The sequence below is a fragment of the Anser brachyrhynchus genome (genome assembly GCF_964034855.1).
Source record: "Anser brachyrhynchus genome assembly, chromosome: 7".
Taxonomy (NCBI): Eukaryota; Metazoa; Chordata; class Aves; order Anseriformes; family Anatidae; genus Anser; species Anser brachyrhynchus.
Window position 1 is genome coordinate 27,501,930 of NC_137701.1, and position 21,963 is coordinate 27,523,892.

Below are 21,963 nucleotides of genomic sequence, written 5' to 3' on the forward strand. Positions count from 1 at the left end.
AAAATTTGAGAGTAAAGCCTCGTACAGACCTGGTGGCGATGCTCGTTACTGGGAGTTGTGCTAGGATTCCCTCACGCAGAAGTGAAGGAGAGGCTGACTGTACAGGTGTTGCACGTCCTTTGGAGCAGAACATCCTCAGATTAATTTAAACTGTTTTAAATGGAAATTTTGATGGTAAGGATGCTGTATCTTGGTCAATATGTTCTGCATGGCTGCACTTTTGCTTTTCGTAACTGTCAACAAGCAACTGCAGTGGAAGCTGCTTGGCATACAGGAAACAAAAAACCCAAAGCCATTGGAGGGCAACCTGATCAGCTCATGGATGGGTGTAACAGCCCTAAGGTGGGAGGCCCGGCATCAGTGCCTTAAAACAGCCCTCTGGGGCGTCAAACTGCACTTCTTTGGTCAAGGTTTAAGCCATTACGTTGGCAGTCTGCTTCTCTGCTCACCTCTCTCCCTTCATCTGAGAAGGTATTGGCTTAAAACAAAGATCGAGACCATCTGCGTGACGGGGAATTTCCTAACAGTTAGTGTGCTCTCAGGCTTAGGCGGGTTTGGGGTTCCGGACCCAGTAGCTGGGAGAACATCCGGATGGTGCGTGGCTGCTGCCCACCGAGGGCTGTGCTCACTCAGCTTGTACGTTATCGGTGGGGAAACATCAGTGAACCGAAGAGAAGGGACATCTCGAGGGACATCAGTTTGCACTGCTGCTCTGCTTCTACAGGGAGGGCTTCAAGTTGCCTTCGTCATCGATTTGCGCTATGTAAGGCATGGCTGTGATTGACGATTTTAGGCTTTGGTGTTTTGTTTTTTTTATACACTGCTCTTATACACCCAGGACTGGGGTCCACTACTTTGAAGAAAGTTTCTCCTCGACCCTTTCTCATATCGAAAAATGGTAGGAGAGGCTAGTTTGAAGTGAAAACGGGCAGGGGTCCCAGTAAAGAACGGGGTGAAATGCATTGCTTTTGGGGGATCTGGGGTCCTCACTGCACAAGGTGTGCTGGCCAAGGGGAAGGTCTCACCCTTGCCTGGGATGATCCCTTTGCCCCACGGCTGCGTCCCGGTGTTGATTTTTGCTGCTCTGTGCAGGACCGCTGATTTGATTCTTTTAGCTTCTAATGGGTTTTGTTACTTACTGAGAGATCACGCTCTTAAAAATGAAATACATAGTGAAGAGTTGCAGGGAAATGTTATTTCCCCTGACAGAGCTCGTAATGGTGTTAGAGAAGGCAGCCTTCCACTCTTACCTCTGTCTGCATATCAGGCATTACAAGAGCATGCTTGACTGAGCTGAAGAGAAGTAAAACTTACATAAATTAGCTGGCTTCCTTAAACCCTGTATTGAATATTTTTTTTGGTTTCTCTAATTGAGGGGTAGAACAGATGGTGCAGGCTTAGTTTCAAGTGGAATCCATTAGAGTTACTTAAGCTGATGAGTGGCTGTTCGCTGTAAGCATCCCTTTGTTCTCTGTACCATGTTTGTTTTGGTTGAGATTCGGTGGAAGAAGTCCTCATTTAAGAAGCAGATGTGCATGGGTTTGGGTTGGTGCATTGATTGGGTGGGTGCGTGCTTTGTTGAACATTTAGTGCGCGCACAGAAAGGCTTCACCATCTTGGGAAGAAGAAAAGAGTAAAGGGTTTCCAGACAGCTGTTAGCTGGTGAATTTGGGGGCGAGGGTTATGGGAAGATCAATAATGCGTGCCTTTTCCTTGTGGGGGCCTGTGCTGCAAAAGCTAACTTAGCGAAAACGGCCTCTGATTGCTCTCGTGTGGGGAGACGTGCTGCCTTAGGAAGGGCTGAAGGTTCGCTGGGCTCAAACTGCGCGTGCAGGATGTGCCCCATCCTTGAGTTTTAGACTCCAGTATTGGCGGGCTCCTACTAGGTGGGTTTTCCTGCCGTAACCTTAGGAAAGAGCAGGGGTTTGCCTCCAGGATGTCCAGTTTCCTGCAGGCATTGAAGCTGTGATTTCCCAGCAGCTTGATGGGCTGTTTTCCCTCTGGGTCAGGCCGGTCTGCAGTAGCTGTGCCTGCCCTTCCAGCCCTTGCCTCTGCGTGGCAGCTCGATGGGATCGTGGTGCAGCTCGTACCTGTGCGGTAGCAGCAGAGCGGGCTGGGCGCTGATCCAGCTGGGAGACATCGAACTCAATGGCAGCTTCTGTCCTTTGTGCTCAGGACAGGAAAAAAATCAGCTGCTGTGGCAAATGAGCACCAAGGTTTCCCTGTGGATGTACCTCGCCTCCTCCCAGGTAGCAGTGACTGTGGGAGGGCAGGTTTCCCTCTCCAGCTGGCTGCGAGGACCTAGGGGGGGGCTGCCTTCTGGCTGTGGCGTATGGTGCGGGTACACCGTGGTGCTGTGCAAGGCAACGGCAAGAAACTTGGAGTCGAAGTGGACTAGAGCACGCTCTCCGTTGTTTACCAAGGTGTTACAAAATCAGCAGTAAACAGTCAGAGTCCCCAGACTCCCGAGGGGATGTGAGGAGCCCCCGTGCTGAGCTAAACAGGACGGAGGTTTGTTTCCCTGGTGGCACACGAGCCGCCTGCGTCAGGCCGGAGGTCTGTCCAGCTCGGTGTCCGTGGTCAGAGGTGAGCAGAAAGACTGCGTACACAGGGCATGTCTCCTTGGCTTACCCCTCTGCCTTGCGGACTGCAACCCCTACTGCTGCTTTTTGCCCACATCTGAATTCCCGGGGGGGTTTAGTGCTGGGGTGGGCCCCGGGCAAGAGTGGTGGCTGTGGCGTGTGCGGGCAGCGTGGCGGCCAGCCCTCTGCTCCGTGTGGGACAGCGCCAGCCAGCCCGAGGGCTCGCCGCCCTCCTGCTTGCTAAATTGAGAGGACAAAGCTATTCCCCTAATGCCGGTGTAGCGTTTCAGCTGCAGCGCCGGAGTGCTGCCCACCGGGCTTTGCTCGGAGCCCTGGCACAGCTCCCCGTGCCTTGGGAAACCTGGGCCGGGCGCGTTGGCTGCGGCGGATGCCCCTGAGGAAGAGGCAGGTCACGGCGGGGGGGGTTCAGCCCCTGGTGATGGGGGCACGCCGATGCTGCTGTGCCGGGCCTCTGGGGGCCCTGCTGGGGAACGTGCCGTGCGGCGCTGCTTGCCCGCGGCCAAGGAAGGAATTCGGGCCGGAACAGGTGCAGGGAAGGGCGAGCCTGGTGTGCAGGGGCTGGGGGAGCCCGGCCGACCAGAGGAGCCTGGGAGCTTGGCTTGCTCAGCTTGCGGGACGAAGGCTGAGAGGCAGCGTGACTGCTGGCTATAAATACATCAGAGGGGGACTGCTGGAGCTAAAGGGCAAGGTTAGCGCAAGAGCTGGGGGGGTAGAGACTGGCCACGAGTAAATTTAGGCTGGCCAGGAGATGAAAGCTTCCTGCAGCAAGAACGCCGACAGACTAGAAGAAGACTTGAAGAGGAACAGATACGAGCAAGACATCTATTTGGTTTTAGGGTTGATCTTATAATCATTTTGAGTAGTTTATTGTTATTCTATATTACATTCTCTATAGAATAACAGGATTATCCATGGTTATAGTGACAGTCCATTTCAGTCCTTTGTCTCTTTGGAGTGCCTGAAACTGCTCTAACGTTTTGAGGAAACGTGAATGTATTAAAATGCATGCTGGCTTTGGTCCTTAGAAAGCCCACAGGGATTTGCAGAGCCTGTCCACGCTGTGCCTGAGGGCCCCGTGCCTGTTAGAGCAATGCATTTACCTCTGGAGAAGTCAGTGTGCGCGATCCAGCTCCCCTTGGGCTTTGTAGGGAGCGGGCTGAGTGTCAGGGAGTCCTCGTTTCCCTGACGCTGGGATCCCTGGCTGAGGACCATTATCTGAAAGCTGTTCTTGTCTCACCCTCTGAACTTCAGCCTGAAAAATCACCTCCTAGGAATCCCCCTGGCAGTGGGATCTGGTTGCCTCCGTCTATTTTAAATTATTTTGTAAGCAGAGTTGTTTTTGTTGAGCCTCATTTCCTTTGGCTCTCTCTGTGCAGAGTTGTTGGTATCTAACGCTGTGGTTTTCCTCGTGTTTGTTGGAATTGGTTAAAGAATTCAGAAGTTACAGGGAGAGGGGAGAGCTTCTGAATAATATATGCATAATACAATTACATAAGCATCTTTTCCTTAAAAATCAGACTGAAAAATCCCTGATGCACAGGAAGTAACACTCATTTCTCTAATCCTGGCTCATTTTTTGAGCTTCTGCTCTGTCCTTAGCTTTAAGCGCAGCTGCGTTCGCTCTTGGAGGAGCAGCCCGCTGGACGAGGCGGTCTGGTGCAGGGCTGCTTCCAGGTTGGTGACTCTGGCCCCGGCAGCCTTCCTGCGGTGGCAGTTGCCTTTTGAGATGGAGCATTAAGATCCCCTGCGTGTTGGAGGGTCGGTTCATGAGCACACAGGATAATTGGGTTCGTAAGGGCCCTCAGGGGCCACCTAGCCCCATCCACCCTATCGGAGTTTACAGTCCAGGCCTTAAAGCTTAGTGCTTGGTTTCCTATTAAAACCGATTGCCACATACATGGTAAATGTCCCTGTGTCACCAGTGCCCACGTGGATCAGCTCTCCCGTAAATGCTTTTAAGATGCCTGTGATGACAGGATAGCAGCTTAGGTTCGTCGCAGATTTGTGAGCATGGCTCCGAGATGTGCTGCCCAAGGTAACGCTGCGGAGCCCCGCTGGGGCCTGTGCCGTCCTGCTGACGGGGTGCTCCAGGCTCCGAGGGCTGGGCCATGGTACGTGTCCCTTAGAGCTGTCCCACGCTCGTGTCCTGCACGTCGGCTGCTGTGCCTCCCACCCAGGAGGGAGCGGGTGGGTCACGGTGGAGACGAGCAGTCTCTGATTTTCTCCGAGTGAATGCCGCCTCCCACAAACTGCTCATTACTTTCTTCCTAGATCAGATCTCGTTTTTAACTAGACGAGACCTGCTATGTTCCTCATTTGGTACTGCGCTTGTGCCAAATACGAAGCTTTAAAACAAAGCAGCATTTGACTATTCAAGAACCAGAGCGAAGAGTCCCGGTTACCAGAGCGCGGAGAGCAAGACAGCGTATTGCCAGCGGTGTGGCTGGGACTGCAGCTACGGGAGGATCAGTGGGAGCGAGCCCAGAGCTTTAACTGCGTGTGACTGAGTTCTGCTGAAGGGCTGGGTTTGGCCTTGTGTTCGCACGACTGACAGCAGGTGACACAGTCACCTTAGGTCTCGTGGGAAGAGGTACAGCGAGTGCATCGCAGTTCGTGCAGTGACGCTAACAAACACCTGCTTTCAGCAGAACTCTGTGTCTTCACTGCTTGAATGAAGGGATGCCACCCGTGTGTCCTGCTGCGCCTTACTGCTTCCCTCTCTGCCCCTCAACAGGCAACAGAGCTGGGCATGTTCTTATGTTTCATCAGGCTGCTGTGGCCAGAATGGTCCTTGGGCAGATGCTGGCGTGTACTTCTGGCTTTTAGTGAAGGCCCCGGAGAAGCTAGCTGTGCACCTTGTGTAGGTGAGGAGGTCCAGGGAGCGCCGCAGCGTTGCACCCTGCGGGACGAGGGGTGCCGCCGGTGTGCTGCCGTCATGTGCGTGCCTGAGCTGCTTGGTCCCTGGAAGGAATTTCTCCTGCAGGAACTTGGTGCTGTGTGGGAAGCTACGAGCGCACGTGGCTTTTAGAAGGTACCTGCTCTTACAGACTGAACTGTTTCATCTGCTGGCTGGCTAAAGCTTCTCACCCGGGCCTGAGTTGGTGGCCTTCCTGCAAGTCTGCCGTCCACCTTAGCTGTGCCTTCAGAAAGCTGTCACCGTGTAGTACGGCCAGACTGTGAATAAGATACAGTGCTCTCCTTCTGGAAGCCTCCACTGGCTCTGGTCCCCATCAAAATCCAGGCTTTCTCGTTGATCTTAGAGGCCTGCTGCCTTAATGTTGTGTAGGTCCCATTCTCTCCGTGTGATTTCATCCATCTGTCATCTGGAGTTTCCTATTCTAGTGAGCTTAACGAAACTGAGTGAGGAGCTTTTCCCATGCAGAAGGGCACGTGTGGTGAAAACTTGTCTGAAAATCTTCACGTAAAGGTGAGGGGAGCTGGCGGCACAGGTGAGTGGGAAAGCAAGGGCAGACATCTCGGGCCAAGTGACAGCGCTGTGGAGGTGCGGAGATGAAAACCTCAGTGCATGGAAATGCCGGAGGAGCATGGGGACATGAAGAGAAGGATCACCCTAGGCAAGATAAAGGGGTGAGAAAATTCCCCCTGCAGCAGCAGTGATACAAATGGGGCAGCACCACAGCTGGCAAAGCTGGAAGGGAATGGATATGCCATAGCAGAACGGGCTGCTGAGAGCTGCCTGGGCATTGTCAGCGGGTTAGGGCAGGTGGGAAAGGCAGGATCTCGGGTGCTGTGGGGAGCGCTGCAGGGCTGGGGACTTGGTGAACTCAGGAGTTCCTTGGGGTTCCTCGGCAGGGAGAAGTCCCGCTCCTCCTGCGGCGTGCCTCTGTCCCAGGCAGGAGCTCACATAGCCTGTAAGGTGACATAGTCTGCTCCTGAGGTGTTAATTCTCGAGTTTGTCATTGTTGCTTTTTAATGACTGTGAAAGTGGAGACGGATGTGGTCCATGAGGGTGAGCTGGCTGAAAGGAGAACAGAGAGGGAGATTCGGTCTAAAAATGCATCGGAACGTGGAAGACTTGGGGGAGAGAGACCTGGAGGGGCGGTGGGAGGAAAGGTCTGGGGAAGGAGACTGGCAGAGCTAAGGCTGGGAAGCAGGCAGGGCTCAGCAGGGCTGCAGGAGAGAGGTGCTGGATTGCTTTGGCAGGTTTTATCCCCTGATACGGTTGAAGGGCAGAAGCTGGGGGCTGTTCCAGGGCTTTGGCGAAAGGGGCAGTTGGCTGTGTGTGTGTGCAGAGACCGCAGGCAGGGGGGCATGGCGAGGGAGCGGGCTATTTCGGGTACCTGCTGGGGTGTGGGTTGCGCTGCTTTGCAGGGCTCCGCGTGCCTGAGGTTGGAGACTGCTGTCCTGGGGTGCCTCCGGGGACAGCCCCGGCATCTCCTCGTGCCTTCGCCCGTGCCAGCAGCGGGCAGAGCTAGCGGGCACTTTGCTTCTGCTTCCTGTGCTGTGAGCTGAAACGGGCAAGCATGCCTTCTTCTCTGTGCTGCTGCCTTTTTATGTAATTGTGTGTAAATAGTTGTGCAATGGCTTCTGTTCTTCTTGAGGAAAATAACAGAAAAATCTTTCTTGTAAAGAGTAATTCCTATAGTTATTTCTGTGACCTGGAAACTTGTTGGCATTGCTTTGCTCACTGTGGTAAGCAGAAGTGCCAAGGATTTACGAAACGTGTGCTTGTTGAGGCCATAATGGCTCTGAACAGTCCGTGTACCGGCAGACAGTATGCCTGGTCGGAAAGTCCACCAGCCAGGTGTGTCACTTCTAGTTTTTCTCCCAAAGTCCTCAGTGGTACCAGAACGAAAACGTTTCAGGGTAAGAGTGTGCCTTTTTTAGGCTCTACTGGACTTCAGACATGAGAAGGAAGAGGTACTGATCTCCTTCGAGTTTCCTGGGACAGGATTGGGGTAGCTGACGGCCTGCAGAGGTTCGTGGTGCGTCCCTGCTGGTTGCATGCTCTCGGCCTGTGGGGCTCGTTCAGTGCTGCCACGGCTCTAGGACGGTGCTGAGCAAAGGCTGGGCGAGGTGAGCACAGGCAAAGGGCAGCGGCTGAGGGCAGGGTGCTGATGAGACGGTCGGTGTTCATCGGGGCGGGAGGCGAGCCAAGAAAAACCTCGGGGAGGGCAGGGAGGCGGCTCGAGCCTGTTCCTTCTGCTTACTTCAAAGCCATCAGCAGACGTAGGGCACTGGCGTCTTCAGGCTGGGAGGAGGGAGAAGAAAGGTGGTGCTGGGGCGGCTTCTGGGGCATCAGGCGGGCGCTTGTGGCAAGTGAGAGCAGCAGTTTGGGTAAGGGAACGTATGCCAGGAAACAGCTCTACAGCCAGACTTGGCTGAGCAGCAACAAAAATGCTCCAAAAGCTGCCTCCTTTAATCAGGAAAGGTGTGGTGGGGCTGGGACAGTGGGGAGTCTGCTGCTTCATTAGCAGCTCCTGCTGCCTTAAAGTCAGACAAAACTCAGACTGACCCCACCTGCTTAACACACCCCCAGATGCAGGCTCCTTGGAGGTGGGGCATGATTTGGGGCAAGTAACAATAGCACAGCTAGCTTCTGAAAGACCCCTCCTATTTTTCTTAGGTTTAACTCTTGGAGTGCTTGCAATAAGTAAGTGGGGGTAACTAATCCTATTTCCTCTTTTGTTACACAAGTCAGAGTGTGATTGAAATTTATGATTTTCCCATTCTCCTTATTGGAAGCTCGTGAATATGTAGTTCCTTGTGATACTTTAAGTGATTTTGAAGTGAAAACACATCGCTTTTCTTAAAGCAGCTTTTTTTATAGCCAATTAAATGCAGCTTCGGATCAGCACTTGTCTTCCATGCCCATTACCAGGCATTGTGTGAATATGGCACCCTTGTGAAAGACGCTGTGTTTTGTGTACAGATCGTTATGAAACAAGATGGGGAAAAACCGTATCTATTGTGTCTGGTCTGTGGTGGCTGTGGTGTTTTTTGGGCTGCCACAGAACTGCCACAAGGACAACGTGAGCCCTCTCTGCATGTTTGCAGCCCGGTGGAGTGCACCAGCTTCCACCTGTGATCTGGCCCCGTGGAACTCGGATTATCACTCGGGGAGCTATAAAAGAAGCGAGGCTCTTGCCTGTAGGCTCGCGTTTGCGCTGTAATAACCCACATCCTCACCAGCAAGGGGTACAGGTAACATAACTTCTGAGATATGAAAACCACTGCACATAAGTCTTGGGGGGGAGGCGGGAGGGATCCTTCTGCAGGTGAGAAAACCGCTTACATCTGCGTTTGGTACGGTGCATGCAATGCTTATATTGTTAATGAAAAATAAACCAGTGTTCAGAATTCTGAGCTCTCATCTTCTTCCTTTATTTGAGTTGAAGATCTTAAACCAGGTTAAGCCCCGATGCTGCTCCAGAAGAACTGCGTTGTTCACAGCACAGAACTGGTGTCAGTGCAGGAGGGGACTGGCTGGGACTGCGTGAGCTGTACGGGGCAGGATGTCAGTAACGGACCTCATGAGCTCCTGCTGCCTCTAAAAATCTGTTCTTGGTTGTTTTGGAGAAAATTCAGGATCTCGCTGGACTTGAACAGAATCGTTATAGGTGTAAATGTCCGTGAGGAAAGCAGCTGACTGACCAGAATTGCCAAGGGAATTGTGCTTTGGAGCTGAGGCTTCGATCACAGAGGGGTGTTGTGTCCTTGTACGGGATGCTGCTTGCTTTGCTTGGTGCTGGTGATCACCTGGGTGCCTGAGTTGTGCTCCAGATCACATCCGAATGGGATCTTGCTCTGTAACAAGTACAGGGGCTCAGAATGAGGTGTGTGGAAGAGCTCCCAGCAGAACTGAGATGCCCCAGGACCTGCGTCGTGGACTGGAGGTGCACTGTGCTCCTCTGAATGGGGGCTGAGGCTCGGCAGGGAGGGAGATGGGAACGGACCCCAGGTAAGGCCGAGGGGAGCCCTTAGCCACAAGATTGTCCCCTGCCTCGCTGGCAGGCTCAGTGTGTTTGCGGCTGACACACTTAAGCTCCCTGTGGATACTGTTTTCATCTTTGTGTCTGTGTTTTGAGCCTCTGCTGTTCCGTGCTCAATTTAGGAACACTTGCATACCTGTGAGATGGATCCTCTCTCTTTTATCTGGCATCAAAAGATGAAAAGGCAACTTGAAAAGAAGCATACGTTGTTCATTTGACTTGCACAGCTAATCTTCCTCTCAGTGCAGCGAGCTTTTGCTGAGAGCAAGTTGGTGTCTGGGCACAGGAGTCTGCTGGGGGAGAGGCAAGGAGTGAAGCGTGCCTGTCCCAGAGGGGCTGCAGGGCTCCCTCTTGTTGACGCTCTTTTATTGGGAGTGAATGACAAGTGATCAGTCTGCACTGAGGATGTTTGAGCCTCACCTGTTAGTCTTCAGGTGGTTTTCCAGGCCTGCTGGGTCTCGGACTGTGGGGATGGGCCTCGGCTGCTATAGTGCTCCCACGCAGCACAGACTGAGTCCGTCTCAAACACTTGTGCTGGAGCCTTTTGGGGGCTCCTTCAGTGCAGATCGTGCTCTTGGGTGTCTTTAAAACAAGAGAAAACAACAAGAAAAAACAACCCTTTCTCCTAACAAGTCCTGCCTGCTAGGAGGAACCCCTGCTTCTCCCCAGTCTTGCAAGACCTGATGTAGAAATCCTTAGTGCACATTCTTTTCCCCTACATATCCTGGAAATGGTTGGGTTGGAGATGCACTGAGCTTCTGACTGGCACAGTTAATGCTATGCACATCCTGAAAGTCTTTGAAGCTAGATCAAAAGAAAGAAAATAAAATGGTTTCGGAAGGATGAGACTAATATATTTTTTTAACTCTGCTTTTCATCCAGAAAGATCTGGAAGTACTTTTCAAACCAGCAAAATGGCTAAACCCGTCACTTTAGCATGCTGCTCTTCACCTGCTTTAATGGTGAGCTTGGCACAAACATGGCTTGCTGTGAAGGGGACTGCTGTAAACACTGATGCTGTGCTCTGTAGTCACCAGGCAGTCGTGCAGAGGGTGTTTGTAGTCTGCATTTCACCCAGTGGCACGGCGATCCGACAGAAAACCACTTGGAGGCAGGCCAGTGGATTTCCTCTCTCTTGTTGGCCCTGTCCTGCCCTTGGGGAGGTCGGTGAAGCGCATCGTGCTCAGGGGGTGAGTGCCCTGCCTCGCGTCCTGCGCCCCCTTTGCAGGCAGGAGCCTCTCTTCTGCTTCCCTTGGCTTTACTTCACGAGCAGCTTTCTCTTTCCCACCCTTTCTTTATGGATCTGCAGACTTAAGGCCTCGTGGGACCCGACTAGGAAGTGGTGCAGGATACTTGCAGTGGGCCCCGCTCCCAATCTGCCCTCTTAATGGGAAAGAAAGTGCCCTGAAGAAGTACAACTGGTTGTGGAGCGGCGTGCAGGTTCTTTCTCACAGCCTCCTGCTTCCTGTGGAGAAACTCTTCCTCCTGTCACTTCCTTTGCCAGCAGCTCCTTCATGTTGTGCGGCTCCCGGGGCCCATTGCTGCCTCTCTGCCTACGGTCTCTGCCCACCGCAGCTCCGGCGGACTGGGTGCCCAAAGCTGTCACGTACCAGGTGATTTTGGAGCCTCCTCGGCCCGCTGGACGTGGCCGAGAGCAAGTGGCCGGTGTGCGGTACCATCACGGCTGCTTGGAGGGAGAGGCGCAGCACCGGCGTCAGGAGAACACCCGCCAGCAGACGTGGGGGGAGAGCCCTCCTCTGTCTGCCTCGAGCAGGCTGGCAGGCAAGGAGGTGCTGTGCTGGGGAGGAAATCCTGGGCCATTCCTCACACTCTTCTTCTTCCGCCTTCTGTGCGCACCTCTGAAGATTCCAATTACAAGCCAGAGACCATCTGTCTGGGTTGCTGGACCGTGAGGAGCCGAGTGGGAAGCGCCTTTCTCCTGATGCAAAGGCTTGCTGGGGAAGCAGGTGCCCCCGCAGGGGTTAGCTCCAGGGGAAAAGGTGTTTTCTCTCCTGCTTGCATGTATGTGCAGGTGTTCGAGCTAAAGCCACATGCAGATGCTTCTCATTCCAAGTTAATGATGCTTTGTTCCCCCAGGTCTAGAGGAGGATGCTTCAAGAGGGGAGAAGTGAGCTGGCAGGATCCAGTTGCTGGGCCTGCTCTGTTTGCCCAGTTCCTGAAACAACCGGAGTGAATTTGCTCAGGAGCCACAGGAGGGGCTGAGCCGGTGGCCTCAGCAGCGGTTGGTTGTGCCCCCAGCGTGCCGGGCTCCTGGGAGGTGGGCGACAGGAGGGCAGAGCCCTGCCGTTCCCCCGTCCTCCCCTCGGTGTGTGGCATTTTCTAGGTTTGCACGAATCAAACTGGTGTTACAGCTCCCGGGTAGCCACTGAGCCCGACCTGGGAAGGAGCTGCGTGGATTTTCTGTAATGCCAGAGGGGAGCGATAGCAAAGAGCAGTTGACGCTGAGGAGCCTGCTTCTGGCTCTCAGCTTGCAGCAGCGTGATGACCCGATCCAGGTTAGCAAGCCGCAGGTCTGCACCGCAGCCGGGCTGCTCCGAGTGCCCGGGAGCCGGGTTGGCACGGGCTCGGTGCAGCTGGCAGCTCCGCCACGTACAGCACGGGCTGCCCAAACGCAGAACGTCCTCCTCGTGAGCCTCTTTGCTGACGTTCTGGGAAAACGTGCTTGTCAAACCGGAGGTTTGGTTGTGCAGGCTTCTGGTGATGAGTTGAAATCGGGGCTGAGGCCAAGCCCCCTGTGGTTATTGGGGTGTTTGTGTGCTGGTGACTCAGGGGTGCCCTCTGGGTCCCTGTGAGCCGTGGGCTCCTGCCCCCCGAAGCCAGCACAGGGCAGGGGGGTGTGCTTCTCAGCAGGGGCCTCGCTCGGGGCCTCTGATCTGCACGGAGGGAAGGTGCTGCCTGCAGCATCGCGCTTGGGAAGCTGCCAATTCCTGTGTTGGGGCACCGCTTCGTGCAGTTCGACTGAAACGCGTCCCTGATGAACTGAAGCGAGTTTTACGTTGCTTTGCATGGCCTGGGGACTTTCTGCGTGGATCAGCTCGCGTGTAGTGCTGCAGAAAGGGGTTCAGGTAACTGGGCAGGGGCCGCTTTGGGTTGGTCTGGCCCTAGGAGCGGGCGTTGCTGCGGCAAAGCAGCACAGCTGGGAAACTGTTGTACTGAGAGGGAAACAGACAGGGCTTGCTGAATGTGCCAACATCGATTCCTTTCATGCAGTGCCTGGCACGTGTGGTCTGTAAATTAGACGTATGGGTGATCAGAAAGCTCTTCTGAATAGCCAGAGGTTTCAGAGCTATTGTTTGCCATTAAATAACAAAAAGAACAAATGTCCCAAGCACGAAGAGTTTCACTGGGTCTCGGAGCAGCTCAGCGTGAGGGAATCCAAATGTCTGCTTGCCTCTTGCAGCAAGAAAGAAGCACTTCTCTGAGAGCGAGCCTCCCTTGTCTGGTCTTCCAGGAAATCTCATGTCATGTATGCTTCCAGCTTCTGAGTTGGGCCCAAAATAGTCATGTAAAGAAAGTCCTGTTCTTGCTTCTGTTTCAGTTAGGGTCACTGGTGTAGGGGTAAGGGTCCTGCAGGGAAGGAAAGGATGGATGTGGTTTGGGTGTCAGGCACGGCAGAAGGACTCTGCGTCTCACCTCAACCCATCCCCGCTCCGTGGCTGTCCATTACTCTTGAGCTAAGCCAATGTTACCGAGTTTTGCTAACCAGGGCGTCAGCTTTGCCCTGGGGTAACTGTGATTTGCCAGTGTAATTTATATCTGCAGTGGGTTGTTAATAAGAATCTATTGCCGATTTGCCTTCTGGTGTTTGTGCAGAATGTTTCCCAGCTAGTAAATGAACTTTTTTGCTGCTATTTGTATTTCTAGTGGCACGGAAGAAACCTGGAGGCTCTGTGGGTGTTGTAATGTAGGGGACCTTGGGAAACGGTCTCATCCAGTTCCTTGTTCAGAGATGACAACCCAATGTGCCTGGATGTCTTGTCAGACATTTGTACGACCTATGCTTAAAATAGGTCCTTTGAAGATTTCCAAGCCTCCTGAATTTCCCCGTTTCAGTGCCCTTCTGCTCCATATGCTGATTTCCTTTCCAGCTAATCTAAGAGGATTGCTCTTCATCCTTCTCTTGGATGATCAGGGAGGAGTTGATCACCACCCTTCTTGTTGAAGTCCATGCTAGGGAAATGTCTCTGGTGGTTGTGCTGTGGCTTTTTGCCGGCTGAGACTCGTCACGTGTGCTTGCAGTGCATGGGCAGTGCTTTGGCTGTGCGAAGGCATCTTCCCACTGCTGCGTTTGGTGGGATTCTGGGATTAGGGCAGTTTGTTTTTTTTTCCATTCCTGAAAGGTGAAAATAATTGAGGGGTGTAGAAGAACCTCACCAGCCTGCAGGTAGAGCTGTGCAGAGGCGGGGGGGCTCTGTAAGTACCCCTTGGGGGTGTAACGTCCTCATTAGTTAAAGATCCTCAAAGAACAATCACCTGCTTTACACTAGCTGCTGTGCCGCAAGCAAAAGTGGTAGGATGAATTAAAGGCACTTCTGGGGAGGGGGGATCTGCCTTTGAAATAAAAAGCTTATGCTCTTGGATTATTTACTGAGTCTCTTCATCCAAGAGTCAGCAAGGCACCTGTGAGGTCAGGGCGGAGCGGGGGGACTCCTTCAAGAGCATTTGGGCTGCCTGGTAGGCTCCGAGAGCTCAGTGTCTGAAGTCTGTTGCTGCAATTGTTCTTTTTCCCTCCTAATACACTTCAGGTAGCCTTAAAGGGCTGAAATAAGTCGTCAAAAGGTACGAGACGTGCAGCGACTGATCCTCCTGCCGTTCAGCTCCTGGGGAGAAGGATGTGGGTGCAGACAACTGGCATCGGGTTCGGTGTTCCTGCGGGTCTGACGGGTCCTGCAGCAAGCAGCAGGTCGCCGTAACGGCATCGCCGTGCCACGTCCAGCTCCAGCCCTTCGGTTTGGCTGATGAGAAGTCAAAATGTGTCGAAAGAGCACAGGGTCTGTGTTCTCTTGCGGTTCTTTCCTATAGAGAAAGAGTTAAAGAAGAATCTGTGCTCTGCTTCCCTTTTTCTGTGTTTGTGGCACCTTTGATGTATGAATGGGAAGACGAGGCACAGAATGTGCATGTATGCTCACAAAATATTTTCAGTCCTTTGAAGGAGGGAGGAGAAATCTCTTTAAATGGCGATGTGAGCGTACGGAGTAGCTCAGCGTGGACGCTTTTCCTGCACGTATGGGTCTTTGGCCCCGCTGTGTAACTGGGCTGCGTGCTGGCACGGCCCCAGCGCTGCAGGCAGGCCTCTGGGGGGTGGCCAGATCAGACTTTTTCCAACATACAGACCGTACTGCTAGATCTCACCGTGACAAGTTTATGATAGTAATAATGCTCCGTAGTTCCAGATGAGGATGTGAAAGCTCTTGAAAACCACTGGTTTATATTTTCCCCCCGACTTGCGAGGGTGCAGGGAAGTGCTGTCAGCCCCTATTTTACCGGAGGAAATAAATGAAGGGCACAAAAGAGGTATAACTGTAGTTGGATTCCCTTTGCCATCACTTGGTGCTGTTCATTTTGTGGAGAGTCAGCAAGTGAGCTGTTAGACTTTTCTTACAACGTCTGCGCTGAAGCAAAAGCGGTCACTGGATCTCTCTAATCAGTACCAGGAGCGGTGTTATCAGGAAAGGATATTTTATTTCTCGGTGTTGTCCCTGGGCATCGCCACATCGTAACTGCTCTTTGTCTAAGCGCTGTTTGCTGGCCTGATGTGTGAAACTCCATCTCTGTTCCTCTGAAACAGGCGCCGTGCCACGGGCTGCGGGAGGCTCGCAGGCAGCAGCTCTTCCTTCTCCCCGAGCGAAGTTGCTGTTGACACAGACTGATAGAGAGGAAGAGCAATTGGAGCCTATCGCTGTGTACGGCTTTGAACTTTTTACTTTTATCACATGTTGTCAGGTTAAACAAAACCTCCTAGATAAATAAACCAAAAGCCCGGTGCTCTTTCATTACTGAGAAGAGTGTAGCGATTCCTGCTCTGCCTGGAATTCGACACACACACACACACGTGCTGCCTGATCCGTGTCGTAGCTCCTTTTCACCTGCGTGAAACTGGTGAAATGCGGGATGGGCATGGGTCGGATCACGTAGCTGGAGCCTTCGGGGACCTCAAAGAGTCGTCTGTATTGTGCTTCTGTGCCTGGAGAAGGATCCAAAAAAAAAAATCTGTGTTGCTATTTCGCTTCCTGCCAGCAAGGTCTTGGTGGTGACACAGGAGCTCATTAAACCCATTCATAAATTAACAGGACTGCTTCTAACTAGAATACATCAAGCTACTGGGAGTTTTAATGAACACTTGAAATTAGTGGCAGCTGAAGGCCTGGATGTTGAGACTCAAACAGACCAAAGTGCTTTGTATAAGCGTGACCAACCTGATCTAATTTGGAGCAGTGGGGTGGGGAGCGTGCTGAACTGCTGGCCTCGGGAGCCCCCTTGCAACCTGATTTTACTGGTGAGCCCTCTTCTGGCTCTGAAGCTTGCAGAGCTTTTGTCTTGTGCCTCTGTGCGGAATGTGCAGCAGGGCTGGGAGGAGACAAACCGGCGAGCTCTTCAGGTCAGCTCAGCGGCGTCACGGTGCTGTGTCCGCCATCCTGGCTGCCTTGTTTGAGAATCTGCCACGACATCGCCTTTTGGTTCTTGGAGCTTTTATGCTTTCACCTACGCATAAAACACATTCCTTCATCCTTTGTTTCCATCTCAAATAATGAGGCACTTTTTGTTTGGAATAGTTGCTTCAAAGCCGAGGAACTACCCTCAGTTTTGGGAACAGGAGGGCTTGCGTAACGTCCAGCCGGTACGGGTAAAAGGGATGAGGCAGCAGGGAAGGGAAAAGCTTCGAAGATGTGAAGGGTGCTTGTTGGAGGCATTGGTGCCTGTGGTGCTGCTGATTTCAGCTGAAGCTGGCACCTAATTTGCACATTAGAAAATTTCACCAGGCCTCTGCTAGAATCCCTTAGTGGCCAAACAAACAAACAAACAGCAAAAATCCTTTGAACCTGCCTGTGATGGCTGGTTCAATTGAGTTGACTGCTTTGCAAACTACACATATTTTTACACTGCGTTAGTGGAACCAGGTGATTTTTAACTGGAGTAATGCGGAAGATTATTGTTCCCTTTCCTCTTCTTAGGGGAAATGTAGCTGGGATCCAGCAGGTTGTAGTTATTTTTCAGCGTTGCTTTTTCAGTCTTCAAATTTGTGCTGTGTGTGTAACAGCTTCCCCCCCCGTAGTGTGACACCATCTTTTTACTCAGCTTTAAGCAACTATTCGGTTGCTTAATTTCTTGCATTTTTATAAAAGCATGCCATGCTGTTCACTTTGCTGTTAACTGCTTGTATAGAAAACCTAGTAAAATAATGTGCATCCTGTTCAGTACAACGCTTCTAGTTGACACATGTCCAGTGAGAGTAAACCTCTCTGAGAAATGACTGAATGGCAAACCAAGACAGCTGATCTTTTAAGCTCACAATTAAAATAATCAGTAAAACCCGTTGTCATGTTGAAAATAACGCTGGAGCTGTGAAGGAGAGCAGAAGGTGGTGAAGGCAGCGGGAGGTGAGTGGAGCCCGCGCAGGAGGCGGACCCGCCGTGTCGGCATCGGTACAGGCTGCGCTGAGCTGGGCGGGTTCGTGTGGCACACGGAAGCTTCTGATCCTCTGATGTATTTCTGTCTCTTAAGAGAACCGTTTGAAATAATTAATCCAAGAGCTGATGGCTCAGTTAAACACTGAATTCGTTCCCTTCTAGTATTAACCCGCAAGAAGTGAGGGATGCTTCCTGTGGATTCCCAGCCTAAGAGTGCTCTTCCAGTGCAGCTGAGACACTGCAGTGTTGATGGGAGCTATTTGCCTCACCTGCTTAAATGTGTTTCTAGAAGTACTTAGAGAAGCCCAAATGTGTGTGGTTTGTCCCTATAATTTTTCCACTTGTGCTATCAGCCGCTCTCTGAGCTCGTTCTTTCCCCTTCAGAAAATGCTGGCTCCGTCACACAGCGCAGGGTGAAGAATTCCCTCCCCTTCCCTTGAGGCATTTGCACACAGTTTTATTTCCTTCTGCAGGAATTCAGCGACTCCTGCAAAGCCTCTGAACAGATCAACGCCCCTGGGGTGATGACCCCAACCGTTTCAGACCCGAAACGTCAGGTGCCTCAGCCCCTAGGTCTGTGTGGGTAGGTGGCCTGCTTGAGATGGCAAAACCTTTTTGGGTTTCTGACCGTGCGCAGGGTGGCCTGAGGGTGTGCCCGAACTCAGGTGCGTTGTGCTGCACTCTTGTCCTGTAGCTGAGCCTCTGCTGGGGAGGACCGAGGCCGTCTGTGTGCAGCTGAGGGAGGAGCAGATGTGGGGGGCTTGGGGAGCTCGGCAGAGCCGCGCTTCAGCTGTGGCTCCACATCTCGGCAGTGACAGCCAACGAGGCAGAGGGACGGACGCGTGGGTCGGGGGGAGCTGAAGAGGGGGGTGAGCTTAGGAAGGAGAATGCTCGTTTCCTGCGCGTTTGGGGCACGTGGTGTCTGGTTCTGGAGCGTGTGGAAAGCATTGCCGTCAGCTAGCCCTTTGTTGTGAGCAGGCACAGACCCTTTGCACTCGGGCCAGCAGCTCAGCGGTGGGAGTGCAGCTCGGAAGTGCCCCGTCTCCTCTCCGCCTACGTGTACCCTGGGGCATCCCTCGAGGGCACTGCTTCTGCCTGGGCTGCTGCACCTTCACTGGCCCCAGGGGGCTGGGAGCAGGAGGCGCAGAGAGGCGGCATGTGGTGAGATCCTCCACGCTCACAAGTGTTGCTGCTTCGTCCCGGAGGCTGGCTTCTTTGTGCTTCTCCACACGTCTGTTTTTTTCCCTGACATGTCAGGGTCCCACTTGGTTCTCTGGGATCCCCAGCTTCCAGTTTTGTCACACCAGCGTTTCAAATCCTCCTCTCTTGTGATGCTGAGCACTGGAAGAGCTGTCCCGGAGCTACTGGACACGCGTTCAGCATGTGCTTGATCTGTTGTAGGTAAAACTTGCGCGAAGCTCTGCTGAGCGTGCCGGAAGAACACATTCTGTGCGAAAACGTTGCTTGGGTGCCCCTGTGTGCCAGCTGCTGTGCCAGTGGCTGGGAGAGCCAGCTCAGCCCTCGCTCTGCCCGGAGGGTGGTTGTACAGAGCCGTGGCTGAAAGTGGCATTCCTTTATGGCCGCAGGTGAGGAGCACGTGGGAAGCCTCTTTGTGTTGCTTTTTGTGGCTGTTAAATGTAGCCTGGCTTTCACCTTTTCCTCCAGCTCCACTGCCCGGTAAATGCTTTGTGCTGTTCTTTCTAAATAATTGAACCTCCAAGGCTCTCTGGGAGCTATAAAATCAGTTGCTTATTTACTTGTCCGCTAGCAGCACTTCTCAGCACTTCCCAGCCCTCTTTAGCAACAGAAAGTGAAGAAAGGCCTTTTCTGGCAGAAACCAAGGGGGAATTCCAGGCAGGGATTTTGTGCTTACCCGAGCTGGAATTTGGGCAGAATTCAGGCCAGTGCCCTTGCGTTAAAGGTTGTTACAGGCTTTCCGCGTGGCCAGCTGACCGGAGTTTCAGCTCTTCTCGGAGACTTGGGACCTGCTAGCGCTGACTCTGTCGTGCAGCAGTGTTTGCTGAGGGCTTGGCCAGCAGCCTGCTCCACTTGGGCAGAAGCAGCCAACCTGCGGGCCAAAGCAGCGTCTGTGCAGGAAGACAGTCCTGCTGAAGCGACATCTTCCTCTGTGGGGGAGGCATTCCCTCACCGGCTGGGCTCCTTTCTGCACCTGGCATCCCTCTCCTCGCCTACCGGGGCAGTTGTCTCGGTGTGCTTTTTCTTTTTGCAGCTAGCAGAGGTGTCTCGGATGGTTCTTCTTTTCTCCGTGGAGTTTGTTGTTGTACCGTCAGGGTGTTGGGGATTACGGCAGCGTTTCCAGGTGCTGTCGGGCCCCTCAGAGGCATTTCTGCTTCCATCTGTGATGTGCTGAGCGTTTTCTGTTCTCGGAGGTGTTGCTGCTGGAGTTGGGGTCAGCACCTCTGTGCTAGGAGCTTTGAGACGCCCCAGCTAATAGGGCTGTGCCTGCAGGCAGATTGCCAGCGTGGTTTCTGGCTTTCTCTGAGCACTGCAGCAGGCTTTCTCTCCCTTCCAGTGGGGTGGGAAACACCTTGATTAGGAAAACCAACCCGGGCTGTTAACAAGGCCCATTGCTACACCCAGCAATTTACTGGCTGCCATGACAAGGGCTTTCGGGTTTCCCATGGAAAACAAAGCAGAGCATCACGACGCGTTTTCTCCTTTCCCTGCCGTACTGTTGTTGCATCTCCCTAAGAGACGGCCCCGCACCCAGTGCGTGATGCTTCGCTTTGCCTTGAGCTCCCGAGGTGCTGCTCGTCAGCAGGGGGGCTGGGGCTGGCCCCCGGCTCCTTCACCGCGACGCCCTCGGCAGCTCTCCTGGAAGCGGTGTCCACACGCCGCCGGTCACGCTCCTTTAGGCCTCCCCCCGTTTTCCTTGCTGGGTTTTCTGTAGCAGTGACTTCGTGCTCTGTGGTGCCGTGCCTTAAGCTGCTTTGAATTTCTGATGCGTTCTGCCCAGGCTGTAGCCCTGACAGCAGGTCAGGGCTGTTTCTCTGTTGGCTTTTTTTTTACTGGACCCAGAAAAACCGTTCCTAGGATTTTCTGCTGTTGAGCAAGAAAGGTCCCCTTGTGTCCTAACGGTAGCTGTACAAACCGTCCCTGTGGTGATCGCTCCTGACGAATTTTTGCTTAATGCTCCCAGCAATAGACCTGAGGCCCCCTGGGATTTGCTCCACTCTAGAGCTATGCATTATTTACTGAGCTGCTCCTCTCTTCCCAGATCCGTAAACGAAGGAGGGCGTTCCTTGACCGTTTCTTGTGCTCGTTTTATGGTTTCATTGCCGCTAGCTCGGCCGTTTGTCAGGCAGCCGCTCTGCTCGGGGGCGTTGCTGCCCGCTGTCGCTGGCCCAGGCGCTGCGGGCTTCAGATGGGCTGGTTGGCTGAAGCGGGGGCTGCGCGGTGCTCCTTAGGTGGTGCTGCTTGGTGCGTTTTCACAAACAAGAGTTTGAGGGGATGAGAAATGCTCCGAGCTCTGCGTTAGAGCAGCGGGGGGGCTCAGGACACGGGGGTGCTCCCTGCTCTTCTCATCCCCGAAGACCTGTGGGAAGCTGCTCTGCTCCTCGGTGTACGGGTGAGGTGTGTGTGAGAGCCTCGTGGCTGGCACTGCAGCATGTGCAGAGGGGTCGGGGAATGGCTATGTTGGAGGGCAGAAAAACCCGCTGAAAGGGTTCTGTAGGGGTTTTTCCCTGTTCTCTGAAATCCAAAACAGATGTCTGGCCTCTCGTCGGTATCTTAAAACAGAAGAAAAGTCACTGTAGGACCGCTCTGTTTGGAAACTTAAATTCCCACATTAATTAATTAAATTTTCTAAATCCTGCGTATTTAGAAATCTGTCTGTGCATGATGAGAAGCAAGAGGCGGGTTTTTCCACTGGGAAGCCGTTCCAGGAGATTGTGGTCCGCGTTCCAGTGGAAAAACTTAGATCCCAGCCAGGCAGCTGCTCCTGGAGGTACTGCTGTATTGAATGACAAATCCGTGGCCCAGCATCCAGAATTGTTTGTGACTTCTGGAAGCGGTGTCTGACGGGCTGGATGGCAGCTCGTGGCTCCGGAGAGAGACTCGGAATCGATAGTCCAGGGTTCTTCCCCCTGCTCAGCTCTTTTGCCACGTCCTGGGGTCGTGCCAGTGAAACCGACTGTGCTGCTGCTGCGTTTCTGTTGCTTGATGCTCGCCGTGCAAAGCGTGCCGGGCAGGGTAGCGCACGTGGCCGGGGGCCGTGCTGGGGCTGTCGGGCTGGGGTCTCGCGTCCGTCCGTCTGCCGGGGGTTGTGTTACTGCCTCCTGACCCCACACACGTGCTTGGCTTCAGGACTAAATTTGCACACGCAGGGAACATCTCTCGCTAGATCTTGGGTGCACCGCCCTGGATGTTTCATGTGCTGAGGGCGGTGAGGGGCTGTGCCATGGCTCCCGCGCTTGTGGCTTGTATCGTCTGGGAAGAGTTCTTTTCCATCCATACGTTGTGTTTGTTTGGAGTACATAAGTGCTCCTCCAGGCCTCTGCGTGTGAATCCAAGGTTATCTAAGAAATATTTAAAAATATTAATTGTGCGGCTGAATCCTCTTACGGTTTCGTTTTTGCACTCTGAGACTCCAAGTCTGCACTCGGATACGTGGGGCTGCCCGCAGGCCCTTCAGTGCCACCCAGGTGTCATGGACAGGTGCTTTGAGTTCTCGGAAGTGAATTCTGATGAATTCTTATTACTTTAAGGCAGCTTTTCAGTATCAAGACAGGGTGTGTT

The 21,963-nt window shown here is 53.2% G+C and overlaps 1 protein-coding gene across 4 annotated transcripts in view; it reads left to right on the forward strand.

Annotated features, from left to right (window-relative positions):
* Nucleotides 1-21,963, forward strand: part of CLASP1 (cytoplasmic linker associated protein 1) — a 162,665-nt gene that overhangs the window by 11,067 nt on the left and 129,635 nt on the right. The window lies entirely within an intron of this gene.